Source organism: Pezoporus flaviventris, unplaced genomic scaffold (genome assembly GCF_033815535.1).
Source record: "Pezoporus flaviventris isolate CSIRO_AGI_PZ_B2104156 unplaced genomic scaffold, CSIRO_AGI_Pfla_v1 ptg000047l, whole genome shotgun sequence".
Taxonomy (NCBI): Eukaryota; Metazoa; Chordata; class Aves; order Psittaciformes; family Psittacidae; genus Pezoporus; species Pezoporus flaviventris.
Genome location: NW_026892595.1, coordinates 12,846,341 through 12,859,515, shown reverse-complemented (window position 1 = coordinate 12,859,515; position 13,175 = coordinate 12,846,341). Strand labels below are relative to the sequence as shown.

Below are 13,175 nucleotides of genomic sequence, written 5' to 3'. Positions count from 1 at the left end.
TGCTGTTTATTTCCAGCCATCTGTTTGGAAGCCAGACTCCTGAGTGCTTGCTCTGTGATCTAGGTAAGAAGAGAATTGTGGCATTTCCTGAAATTTTGGCTGGCTCTTGGTATGGTTGTCCAGCAAGATTGACCTACTTTGTAAGAAAAATGGGGATTGTTGTTAAAATGAGCCGTTTTTCAGATAGTATCACCATTGGGTGATGGTCTCTTAGTTGCATTTATGCAGAAATGCAGGTTGTTAGGACAATGGCAGTCTCATTTAGAAGCACAGAAATTTCTATAATGTCCTGCAGAATGGATTTCACTTCTCTAAAATTCAATCCTGCCTCATCTCACACATGGAAATGAGACCAACATGTTTTCCTGGTGATACCTTTTTTCTGTGTAATTAATGTGTAAGATTTAAAAGCTGTGGCTGAATTTCTGTCATTGGTAAATCACTGTTGCTTTGATCCCACGAGCTCTCCAGGCGTCTCATTAGCAGAGATGGCTGGAAGGTATTGAGATATAACTGTCCGTGTAATACCTGCTTTCCTAAGGCAGCACAGTTCTCAGTGAGAAGTCATTATTTTTTTGAAGGCAAAGTTTGTGCTGTGTGTTGGTGTTTTTGGAAATGTGGCATGTGACAATATTTCCTTTTTTAGCATTCAGAGCTTTCTATCCATCCGCCCAGCCTTCAAAACTGAGGAGGATTGGTCACTGTCCACTCTTCAGCAGCACTTTATTGCCAGCAGTTCTCATATCCAGCTTTTGGTGAAGGGAAGAGAAGGAAACAGCATTTGCAGTTATGTTCTCTGGGTTCTTGATTGTTCTTTCTCTTGTCCACAGTGCTTTGCAGCTGGTGGGTAAGTACCTCCAGCTTGTCTCTTATGAAGCTGCCTGTGAAACTGCTTTGATGTCCTCTGGCATTTCTGGGTGATTTTTGGTTCTGTGGCAGTGCCTATATGTACGTTAGTAGTTTGGGACATATGGATGGGGAGCTTCTTAATGGCAGGATCTAACAGGAAAAAAAAAAAAAGAAATGGATGACAAGGAAGAAAAGACTGAATTCTTAACGGCTTTATCCAGATACAGTGGCACAGTCATTTCAATAACCCAAGAAGATCAGACTGAAAAAAATAATGAGATATGTTTAAATGTGTATTCTGATTTTTTTAGCTGTTGGTGTCTGGGTAATGGTAACAAAGTTAGGCAGGAAAAACTTCAGAAGTGGTGAAATGTGGAATTCTTTGTAGGACATAAAGATACTCACAGATGACCGCTGTGGAAACCAGGGAGACTTAGTGCTTATAAAGAAGATTATTTTCATTCATTGTTTTGGACAGACTCACTGAATTCACTGTCATTGATAAAGCAGATGAAGTAAATTTTTTGTGAAACAAAATTGATGTTGCACTGGGCTATTCAAAACCATCTGTTTTTATCTGATATAAATGGTATTACTCCTTGTTTATGTGAATGGGAGATAGAATCATGGCATATTTCCACTATACATATCTTCTATATTAACCATTTACTAGGTTTTTGCTTTTGTTTTGTTTTATTTTGTTTTACAGGCATTGAAATGTTTTTAATATATAATAAATTCAACAAGGCCTGTCTTCAGGCATCTGTTGCACACTCTGCTAGAACTGCCACTTGCAATCAAGACAATGAATCACAAAAATTCAGGTAGATCACTGATTATCAGCTTATGAGTGTGAGGCTGAACCTATGCCTAGGGGTGCCATCAAAAGGTTAGGCTCTGTTTGCCCTATACCCATGTAGCTGAACAAGTGAGCTCCAGCGGTGGGAATGCAGAAATGAAAGCTTCCTTGCAATCCAAGGAGAAGATTTGTTTTTCAGAGTGAAGAGTAAGTGGAAGATCTTTGGGGCCATAGATATTTTATGTTCCTGGGGATATGAAGGTACAGAAAATTGATTCTTTCACGTTTTGCACCAGTTTCTTTGTGAGCATTAGAGTGTTTTGGATCTTTGGCTCTGACTGATTCTTTCAGTAACGTTCAGAGTTTAAAAAAATCAGTGTACTGAGGTATTTAGCCTTGAATTTCATATTTATTGCTAAGTATGTATTTCATATATATTTTATATGTATCTTATATACACATTATTTCAGTATATTAATTATAGGATATTAGTATTAAAAGTATTTCATATACTTCATGTGCTTTCTCTGTATTATCTAAATATGTAAGTGTATACAGATATACCTGCTTTGATACTGTATGTAACTATTCTCCAGAGTCACTGTTGCTTACCATACTGTATTACTACATTGTCAATAAAGAGTATAAACACTGATACATTTCTTCTACAGCAACATGGAAATGAAATTACATCCTCAAGAAACACATTATGTGTGGGCTGAGAAAGGGCTGGAAGTACCAGTGTAGGCAGAGGAAACATGGCTTTTGTGACTCAGCAGATGGGGATGCTCATGGAATGATTGTAATTAACAGTGCAATTACCTTTTGTAATTAGCTGAAGTCTGATTGTTCTGAATGGCCTTCCTACATCTAGGATGAATTTTCAAAAAACCACCTCAAGGTATAGTTGAAGTATTAAACTCTGAACCTTGCAATGTGGGAGCTGTTCCACTGTATGTGAGATACTTAAATATTCACTGGAATAAAACCAGAGATGAAATATCTCATCTGATGTTTACTTTTTCCAGGAAGTAAAACTTTTAAAAATTAGTTCCTCCTCTTACACATTATATGTAAATCTTAACACTGTTTACAGTAGTAGTATCTTATGGTAGAGCTCTGGAGACTTAAATTTGTAAAAGCATCTTTGTCAGAAAAAAAATCTAGTTGTAGACCACATCTATGAAATATTACCTCAGAATAATGCTGTTGTAAAACATCTGTCAGCAGCTTAAATCTGAAAAAGTGTTAAAATGAATTTTGTTATAAGAAAGGTAACATGGAAAGTACTTGGAGATGCAATTCAGCCATGAATAGAGCCATATAGGGTATCTATAGTTTGGAGGAGACTGAGGGGTGACCTTATAAGTGTCTATAAATATATAAAGGGGGAGTGTCACGAGGATGGAGCCAGGCTTTACTCAGTGGCAAACAATGACAGGACAAGGGGTAATGGGTACAAGCTGGAACACAAGAGGTTCCACTTAAACTTGAGAAGAAACTTCTTCTCAGTGAGGGTGACGGAACACTGGAACAGGCTGCCCAGGGAGGTTGTGGAGTCTCCTTCCCTGGAGACATTCAAAACCCGCCTGGACACATTCTTGTGTAACATTATCTAGGTGTTCCTGCTCTGTCAGGGGGATTGTACTAGATGATCTTTTGAGGTCCCTTCCAATCTCTATCATACTGTGATACTGTGATGAAGCATAGGCTTCACATTTTCCACTTTACATCCATCTATTATTTTCCATAATGTGCATTTTGTCTTCTCAGAGACTTTTAAACTGCTTGGAAATGCTTTTGGGGCACCCTGTGTATTCCCTTTCATATGCAATAAGCAGTGGTATGCCAAGTGCACAGAGGCTGGCTGGTCAGACGGCTGGCTATGGTGTGCAACCACTGCAAACTATGACACAGAGTAGCAATATGGATTTTGCCCATCAAAAGGTAAGTTCACTGTTCCCATGTAGCTTCCCTTGGGGCGGTATGGGCAAAACAGCACTAGTGGAATATGAATGTTTATAATAACACATATTTTACAATAATGTGTTTTAGTATATGATGTATTGGTACATTCAGAAGCTCTCTATACAAGGAAATAAAATGCCACATTAAGATGTGGTGAAAGATGTCATTGAAGAGTAAACCAGCATGCACTTCCCACTAATTGTGGGGGTGTTGATAAGCAGCATGATAATTTTGAGCTCCTCACTGTTTTCCAGCCAGGATGTGTGCTGTCACCATTGTACAATCCTTTTCTGAGGACCCCTGCTGCAATGGATGTGGACACAGAAATTAATGATGTGGGAAGATTAATGATGAAGTTAACATGTCAGTCTTCATGATTCTCATGTGATTTTTGCTGTGGTTTTTTTTTTTCTTTTTTTTTTCTTTTTTATTTTTTTTTTAGTTAAGTGAAATATGTCCTTTTGTCCATGATATCAAGTCCTATTCATATTTCCAGGGAAGCAGTCTTTCCACTCTATTGTGACAGTTAACTCTGTAGCTCCATCCCTGGAATTTCTTTACAACTTCAATCACTTTCTGAAAACTATTTTCCATTTCTGGGATCACTTCCCTCTCCATCTCCCCTCATAGACTTGTTCTTGACAAGAAAGCTTTGCATTCAAAGTGTTGAAGGCTTATCCTAACACTTCTGAGCTTTACCCTATGTTCCTCCCCATTGCTCCTGTTCAGCATTATGTCTTTTACTGTTGAAACTCCCCTTTACTCCAGTTGATTCAAAATGTGTTTTTGGTGTGGTTCAAATCCATAGTCAAATACACTTTCCAAGTCCCTACAAAGTCACCTAGGACAGTGACCCCAAAAGGTATGTGATGATATAGGCCAATGAATAATTTTTAAAGCTTTTGAAAGTCAGTCCCATCTCTCAGTTCTTTTTTCCAATTCAACTTCATACAGTCTTTTGGGAATAATAATCTGATTCCCTTTTGTATTGTGCTTGATTGAGTGTGTATAGATAGTTCTTCAACAGAACAAAGATGCAAAGGTAATTAGAAGAGGGGTGCAACCCAGCTCAGCACCATTGTAGTGCCTATGTTCTGAAGCTGTGTGAGAAGCACATCCAGAAGCAGGTTGCAAGGTGGGGATTTGTCTAAGAACTGTTTTGATACTAAATTCAGGGCTAGAGCTGGCTCTCACAGCTCTCGGTGGGAGCTGCTGTCCAGAACGAAAAGGAGGAGATGTTGCATATCTTTTTATTGATTTCCCCCCGGATTTCTGACACAGCACTCCATGCCACATATTTTTCTATGTGATCACTGCTCTTCTAGTAATTTCTGAAATATGCATCTTCATGGAACAGGAGGCAATATTGACAGCTCTATCTGTCAGTTTACAGACTTAACTTCATCCTTCCCCATCCTGCTCGTAACAGTTTTGGTGCTCTTGAAAGAACAGTGCAGGTGATATTTAATCAGAAATCCGTGCATAACAAGAACCTGCGGCCCATTTGTTTCTGTGGTGGAGTTACTATCATCCCCAAAACAATTATTTTCTCCACAGACAAAGACACCACATGGACTACAGTTCTGCTAACAAAAGTCCACTACCAAATAAACTCTGAATCAGCTCTTATGTGGTACCAAGAAAGGAAGAGCTGTCAGCAGCAAAATGCAGAATTATTGAGCATCGCAGACATTCATGAACAAATATACATTAAAGTAAGGAATTGAAGTAAACCCTGACTTACATTCAGGATCTGTTCAGTCTATCATCACAGTTAAAGACTTCTTAGTATAACTTTGGCTAATGTCTACGGACCTAAATAAGCATGAGTAAGCAAACAAAATATTTCAGAATTTGCAAGTTAATATCAAAATCACTGTCAAGTTTAAACAGAATCCAAAGCATTCCAGTATCCTGCAAGTGTAACTTTGACTTCCTGTTTAAAAATGTTCTATTAAAACTTTGAGGGTTTTTTTTTGATGTGGTTGTTTGGTTTTTGTTTTTGTTTTGTTTTTGTTTTTTTTTGTTTGTTCGTTTTTGAGAAAAAGAGATCTGAAAAGTAAATGGAAGTTTCATTTTTTGGTCAAAAGGAAGCTTTAAAATTGAAAATGAGAATTAAGAGATATCTTTGTGCCTAAAGAAAGATGTGGTTTTGCAAATGGAGTTTGATATCTGATATTTTTTTCATTCATTTGACAAATTGAAACATATCAGTTATTCATAGTTCCCAAATCATGGCTCTACCTACCCATGTATTGGTGGAGAAACAGTATGGAAGAAACTTTCTGTTGTTGTTTTTAATGATAAATTTAACTTCTAAAAGCTTTATTGTTTAAACTTACACTGTACCAAATAAATCCAGTGTTGTAGAGAATTTACCCTATTCTACAAAAACACTTTTATTTTTTATATACTTTGTAGAATCTTATCTGTGCTCATTTGCATTAAGTGCTAGAATAAAACAGGATTTTTTTGTTTGCTTGGTTTTACAGTAATCAAAGCTTTGATCTATGTCAATATTTCAGGTATCTCAGTATCTAATGACATATACAGTTAGATATTTACGAATTGCTAGTCTTCCTAGAGACGTTAATAGTGATTATTGCAAATAAGAAAGTGATTTAGAAAAATAATTTATCTTCTTTTGGTTACATAGAGTTAACAGAAGGTACAAATTCTGCACTATGGATTGGACTCAACAGACTGGACTTGAGGAGTGGATGGGAGTGGATCGGAGGCAGCCCTTTCCAATATTTAAACTGGGCTTCAGGTAGCCATGACTTTGATTCTCTATTTCAAAATAAAGAAAAAATTACATACCTTAAATACTGTTTTAAATTCTGTTATTATATAGATATGCCCTGAGATACGGATTTTAGCTTTCTTGCTTTAGCTTTAGAAAAAGTTTTATTTTCTATAGAGATATGAGCCAGAAACTTCTATGTACTTTGAAACTACTTTAGCTCTGAAGGCAATACTGTCTTTCCCAACCTACGCTGTCTTCTCTTGTCTCTAACAATAAAACTATGAGGGGGTTACATGTTCATATCCACTTAAGTGATACTACATTTCATGCAAACATGCCCACTACTAGAGAGCTACCTTAGTTCTTTCTAAAGCTGGGAGAGACATGATCTGTGGTGCTCTCACTTCAGCCAGGAGTGATCTCCTCTCGTGCATCTTTGAGCTTAGAGGTCTATTTGCCTTTCAGAAAAGTTCACTTCTTTCACCTGTACCTTTCCCAAATGAAGCCCTTCTCCAGGTTCTGGAAAACTCTGCATGGTTTTAAATCCTGAAACAAAAGCTAAATGGGAAAATTGGGAATGTGATTATAAACTTGGTTACATTTGTAGAAAAAGAAACTTTACCTTGGTTCCCTCAGGTAAGTTTATATATGTTGATAATTAAAGTAGAAGCCATTACGTGAATTGCTTGGCATTCATGTTGACATGGATGAGCAACAGAAGCTTACTAGAAATAGAAGCTATTTCTCGTGTGTCTGGTTTGCTTTTTACAACCTAGACTTGTACCTATGTTTACTGTGTTTTGTGTCCATCATTTCCTTATAATGAGAATTTTCAAAGAGAACTTCTGCACAGAATATGTGAAATTATTTTCAATGTCATATCCCTCACATGGCATTTGAACTCCTATAAAATGATGGTATTTTTTTCCAAGGTGACATTGGACCTATTAGTCATCCAGATGGATGGGTACCATATATAGATCACTGTTATAAGATCTTCAGGGAGACCAAAGGATGGGAAGAAGCTTTGGCCTCTTGTCAGAAGGAAGGGAGTCACCTGGCCAGCATCCAAAGCCTTGAGGAGCACAGCTTTATGGTGTCTCAGCTTGGGTACAGTGAGTGTTTCCAGGGCAGGGCTTTTGTCTTTGCATATAAGAAGTACCAGTTAGCTGAATTGAGATGTAGCAACTGTACTACCATGAAATGCCTGCATGAGACAGAGGTCCAGTGGTGTTAGGCTAGTGCAACGCTTTCGTTTCAGATTTAAAACAGATGCTGCCTTCTGTGCTGCAACTTGCAGACCTACTCAACTGTCTTGACTTATGCTTTGCTTTGCATGAGGGTAGAAGGACATCAGTCATCCCAGTGAGGTTTCTTAGTAAAAGGATTGTGAAATATAACTTCCGCTTCGAAAAAATGCTTTTTATGGAAAAACCACATATGTGTACATCTTTCTGTGCATTTAGGGAACTTACAACATGGCTTTAAGTCATTCTCTGCATCTTGTGGTCAACCAGCAGCCAGATCAGCAAGCTCACAGGTCTTTGCATGATGGAAGAAGTGACAGACGAAACCTACTAAAGAAAAGTGTAGCTTTCTTCACTGCCAGATGGAAATGATAGGCAAAGCTAGCCAATGTGGTTTCCACGTAGCAAGCTGTGGAATTGCCTGGGCTGCCTAAAGAGTAGTACTCAGGTCACTGGATCTAACATGTCAGTGTGGTCTTGCCATGGTCTTTTTAATATCCCCATGGTCTTTTTAATATCCCTGGCAGAAACATGAGGAGTCTGTAGACCTGCTGCTGCTTTTTGCCCCGGTTAACTATTTGCCTTTTTCTATGATTAGGGTGGTGAAAGGCCTAATATAATTGTTGAAAAAGTGGAAGATATTCAAGGCAGAAAACATTTTTATTCAGAAAGAGTAATTTTCCTGCTTGGTGTCCAACCGCACAAGGAGATAGTTTCTGTTTCTTATTTTTTTTGATTCTGGTATCATAGAATAGTTTAGTGACTACTGAAGAATTTGTGAGCATCCTTCTGTATCTTTCTTTCTCATTTTTGTGAATACTGTCTAAATTTACCTTTCATTTTTCTTGCTTTCCTTTTGTTAAGAATGCCTAAAGCCATAGGATCATACACTGGTTTAGGCCAGAAAGAACCCTGGGTGTTGTTAGTCCAGACTCAGCTTGGAGTAGGGCCAGCTTCAAAGTTAGATGTGGCTGCTGACAGACTTTCCCTGCAAAGTTTTGGATGTTGTCAAACCTCTGATGTTACTTATTGCCTAAACAATTGATCTTGAGCTGGTGAGTGTGGTCTTAGGGGCTTTCCCTGCTTTCTTCATTTTCTTGAAAGTAGCTTTAAAAACATTCATGCTTCAATTTACATAAACCCAGTATTTTAAAACCTGACCATTGCAACAAAACCTAAAGAGTAGTTCTGTCTTACCAACATAGTGTATTAACATTGGGCTGACTCTTTTCCCACTGTTATGAGGAGGAGAAGTACAAATTTTTAATGAAGTGCAGGGCTTTTACTGCATTCTGATTTTTCAAAGTATATTTTAATGTCTTTGCGTTCAAAATGATCATACAACACTAAATTTTGTTTCTTAAACTTATGAAAGGAATTATACGTTCTAGAGCTTGAGGGCACTGTGGAAAGGATGCAATGGCATAAAGAGGTCTTCTAGTTCTGTGTTTCCATGTTTCAGAGTCTACAGACAAGCCATGGATTGGGCTGAATGATCATAAAGTTCAAACGTATTTTGAATGGAGCGATGGTACACCAGTGACATACACAAAATGGCACCTGGGAGAGCCATCCGCCAGAAACAACAGGCCAGGAGACTGTGTACTGATCAAGGGCCAGGTAACATTATTTAATACAAATTTTACTTCAATATTGAAACTAACTGAAAGTCACCAATGAAATTATTAAGGCTATAAAACAGATCTCTGAATGTAGTTTGAGTACATTCTCCCCTTATCATCATCCCTTCTTACCACTACCAGCTGTAGCTGTACTATTATAACTCAGTCTACTATATCACTGAATGTGAGCATATTTTTTTTTGTTATCAACCAGGTGAACTGGATAAGGTAAAAAGAAATCTCCTTCAAAATGAAAGGAAAAAGAAAATTAATAGTTTACATTATAAAGAAATTATTCTTTTTCTTTAGATTATTCCTCTTAATCTCTTGGTTATTTCATTCTTTTTCCTGCCATAGGATGGCTATTGGGCAGACTATGTGAAAAGAAAGCTGGCTACATTTGCAAAAGAAAAGCTATATCACAAATATCAGGAGAAAAGGAAACTACTGATTAAGGTCGCAAAAAAGTAAGTATATAGAAATGAATATCTATTTCCCAAATCAATTAGATACTTTGAGAATCATCTAGAATTATTTGAATTATTTATATTATTTATGTATAGATGTTTTAGATTTTTTTTTAATTGTTTTTTTATTAATTTTACTTACTTTTTTTTGGTTTATTATGTAGTTTCTTTCACTTACTTTAAACTTTAGAAAGTTTACAGAATTTTTTGACAGAAATTTAAAAAAATGCTTAGAAGGAAACTAATCTCATTGCAAAAGGTTTTTAATTCATAATATTAATGATTATTGTGCTTAATTTCAAAATGTTATAGCTCACTTCATATATATCGCATCACAATTATTAAAAAGTTATACGAAAATCCTGTAATTGTGTTACAGGTCTGAAGAAGGTATGGAACCTACTGCTATTTTACTGGACATGTTCCAGCAATGTTTTCAAAAGCAAATACCACTTGTGAAGAAGGTGGTTACTTAGACACAGTTGAAAGTAGGTATTATAATAACTTTTCCTTGGCTTATATAGATAAATGTTATGTGTTCTGAAATATTCCTGGAACTACAAAATCTAAGACAACATCAAGGAGCAAGTTAGGCAGGTTAGGTGAGTTACAAATGAGGATTCTAGTTGAACAACAAAAAAGTCTCACTTTTGGTTTTTTGATTTATAGAGAGTCAGAATCTTGTCACAAGGTTCTCTCCCCAGGTCTGAAGCAAGGAAAATGAGAAAAGGGCTCATCAGATCAGACAAGTAGGATTTGTCACTTGTGTCTTTATGATCCCTTTACAGGTATGAGCAAGCTAGCCTTGCTGGGCTGAGGCGTGAGAAATATTTCTGGCTTGGTCTCTCTGACATGGATGGCCAAGGCACTTTTAGGTGGGCCAATGGTGAAGTTGTCTCTTTCACACACTGGGATGCGGAAATGCCTGGTAGGTGCCACGGCAGTGGGTGCTAGGTGATCTCTGACTGAGGTCGTCATCCCTATTTGGATTTGTATTGACAATGTCCTCTGAGTTTTACTCTTTAAGCTTGCATTATATTTACAAGAACTGGCAATTTTAAAACACCATCTTTTAATTTCAAGGGGAACAATTTGAAGTGCAGTTTTATATTGGGACATCTTAGATATTCACCCATAAGATTAACTTTTTGTCTCATCTTCATGAGGAGATAAACACGAATTACAGGCAGGTCCTGAGTCTATTCCACACTCATCTCTCTGGTGGAAAAGTTAACCTCAGAGAAGAGTCTGAAATGGCAACTGTAAAAAAAGGATTTCAAGTTAGAATGAAAAAATCAGTATCAAAGATGATTATGTCACTATTTCTTGTGATGTTAAGAGAAATATATTCACAAAATCATGCTGTGCAGCAGCACAGAAAACAAGATTTCAAAATGCCATGAAGGAATCTGCTCTCCCCAAGATATGCAATGTCCCTCCTAGTGATCATTGGTCTGAAAACTTTCTCAAAAATCTTCAGTGAGGTTATAAAATGTAAGATAAAATAAAAGCAATAAAAAAACCCAGAAGACATAGAATTAAACTTCTATAAATGCCAAGAGAAGACAGCTTGCCAGAGAGTCTATGATGCCAGCAGATAATCAGAGTATAAAGTTAGCACTCAGATCAGTCTGGAACAGTAAAGAAAAATTAGTTTTCTTGCCTCTGTGCTCACTGAGGAAGAAAATGACTTTTGTGCTGGAAAGTTTCTTTGTGAGGGTACCATTAGAGAGTCTATTTCAAGCTGAAATACCAGGAGACTAGATTATGGAAAAAATAGATGACTTGAAGAATAGTAAGTCAGGACTAAGCACAGCTGCAGAAGCATCCATGAGCTGTAAAGGTTACATTAAGCAAACTGTTCACTTTAATTTGTGAGTACCTGCTAAAACTGCCTTAACAGCTAACGGATGAAAAAAGAGTGAATTTGTTATCAACATTTAAAATGGTTCCAGGGAGATGTGGCGAAATACAGACCAATGAGTCATTGGTAAATTAGCAGAATCTGTACTAAAGGATAGAACAAAGAAGTTGTAGTGAGAAAGAGACAGAAAATTGCTTGTGTAAAGGAAGGTCATGCTTAGAGCTCTCCCGCAGCTCCCCACAGGAGCCAAAAGCATACAAATAAGTGATATCTAGTTTGTGTGGTCTATCTCAGTTACCAAAAGCCTTGAAGCTAATCTGACACAGGAAAGGTCTTGAATAAAAATTTTGATCGAAAAGGAGGGGATGGAAGGTATGTTTTTTTTTTGTTGTTTTTTTTTTGTTTGTTTCTTTTTTTGATTTTGTTTATTTTATACTTTTTTTTAATGGTTGCTGTTCTTTTTTACTGTAGAAGAGTGCTCACCACAAGGGTTTTCACTATAAAGGTGTCCCATAATGATCTGTGCCAAAGCCCACACTGTTCACCATATTTACAGACAATATAGAAAAGGTGAAATAGTGAGGTGAATAGATTTGCTGATGATATGAAATTATTTCTGATAGTGAAGATGCACCTGTGAGAAAACACAGGTTAATCTTGTTAGAATAAGTGACCAAACATGATGGTAAAATGGCAGGTTAATGTTTTTGATGGACTTATAGCTGACCATTTCATTTCAGGAGTCAATTCCTGGCACCATGACAGACAGGTTCTTTAAAACATCAGGTCTCCAACAAGCCGGAATCAAAAACCAAATAAGAATGTTAAGAATACCTAGGAAATGTAGAAAGAACACAAATAAGCCATCATGTAAGTTCATTCCATGCATTTGAATGTATCTTATGTGATGTATGCTCCTCTAGTTCACTCTGAGAGAATATACTAAAATTACAGAAGTGACACAGGATAAGCTTCATTTTGTCTCTGTCAGGGTTTCCATGCCTGCCGTATGAATGCACCAAGGGTTTTGTTTCCATCTGTTTGAAAAGCACTAACGACCAAGGTTGTGGTACTGGGTATGAAACAGGTTTAATGTAAGTAGGAACAGGTCCTCACTTGAAAACACTTGTTTTCACTGTAGGAAAAAACAAACAGACAAACAAACAAACAAAAAAGCCAACACAATCTTTCTTTCTATGCATGAAACTATGCAGGATACTAAAAAAAAAAAACAACAAAAAACCAAACCCTCAAAATCCACCAAAACCCAACAACCAACCAAAAAAAAAAAAAAAAATTATCCTGAACTGGTCATGGCCTCCTCAAACAGAAAATGCTACTCTTTGCCTGTGGGAAAACCACCTAAATTATAACTGCTATTTAAGTGTAATCTGGCAAGAAGTGAATGGCTACTGCTCAAAGGTTTTCAATAAGAATTAAACAATTTCATATAAGATGTACAATGTGTTTTTAATTTCTCACAAAAGAAGCAATCCAGGATGTGTAGCCATGAGAACTGGGACTGCAGCTGGATTATGGGGTATATTTAACTGTGAGACAGAGCAGAAATATATCTGTTAGCAGTGGGCAAAGAGTGCAACAACTCCACTTGT

General features: G+C 37.0%; 1 pseudogene; it reads left to right on the top strand.

Annotated features, from left to right (window-relative positions):
• The first annotated feature begins 201 nt into the window (after positions 1–201).
• LOC133276941 (macrophage mannose receptor 1-like) overlaps positions 202–13,175 on the top strand; it is a 64,505-nt pseudogene continuing 51,531 nt past the window's right edge.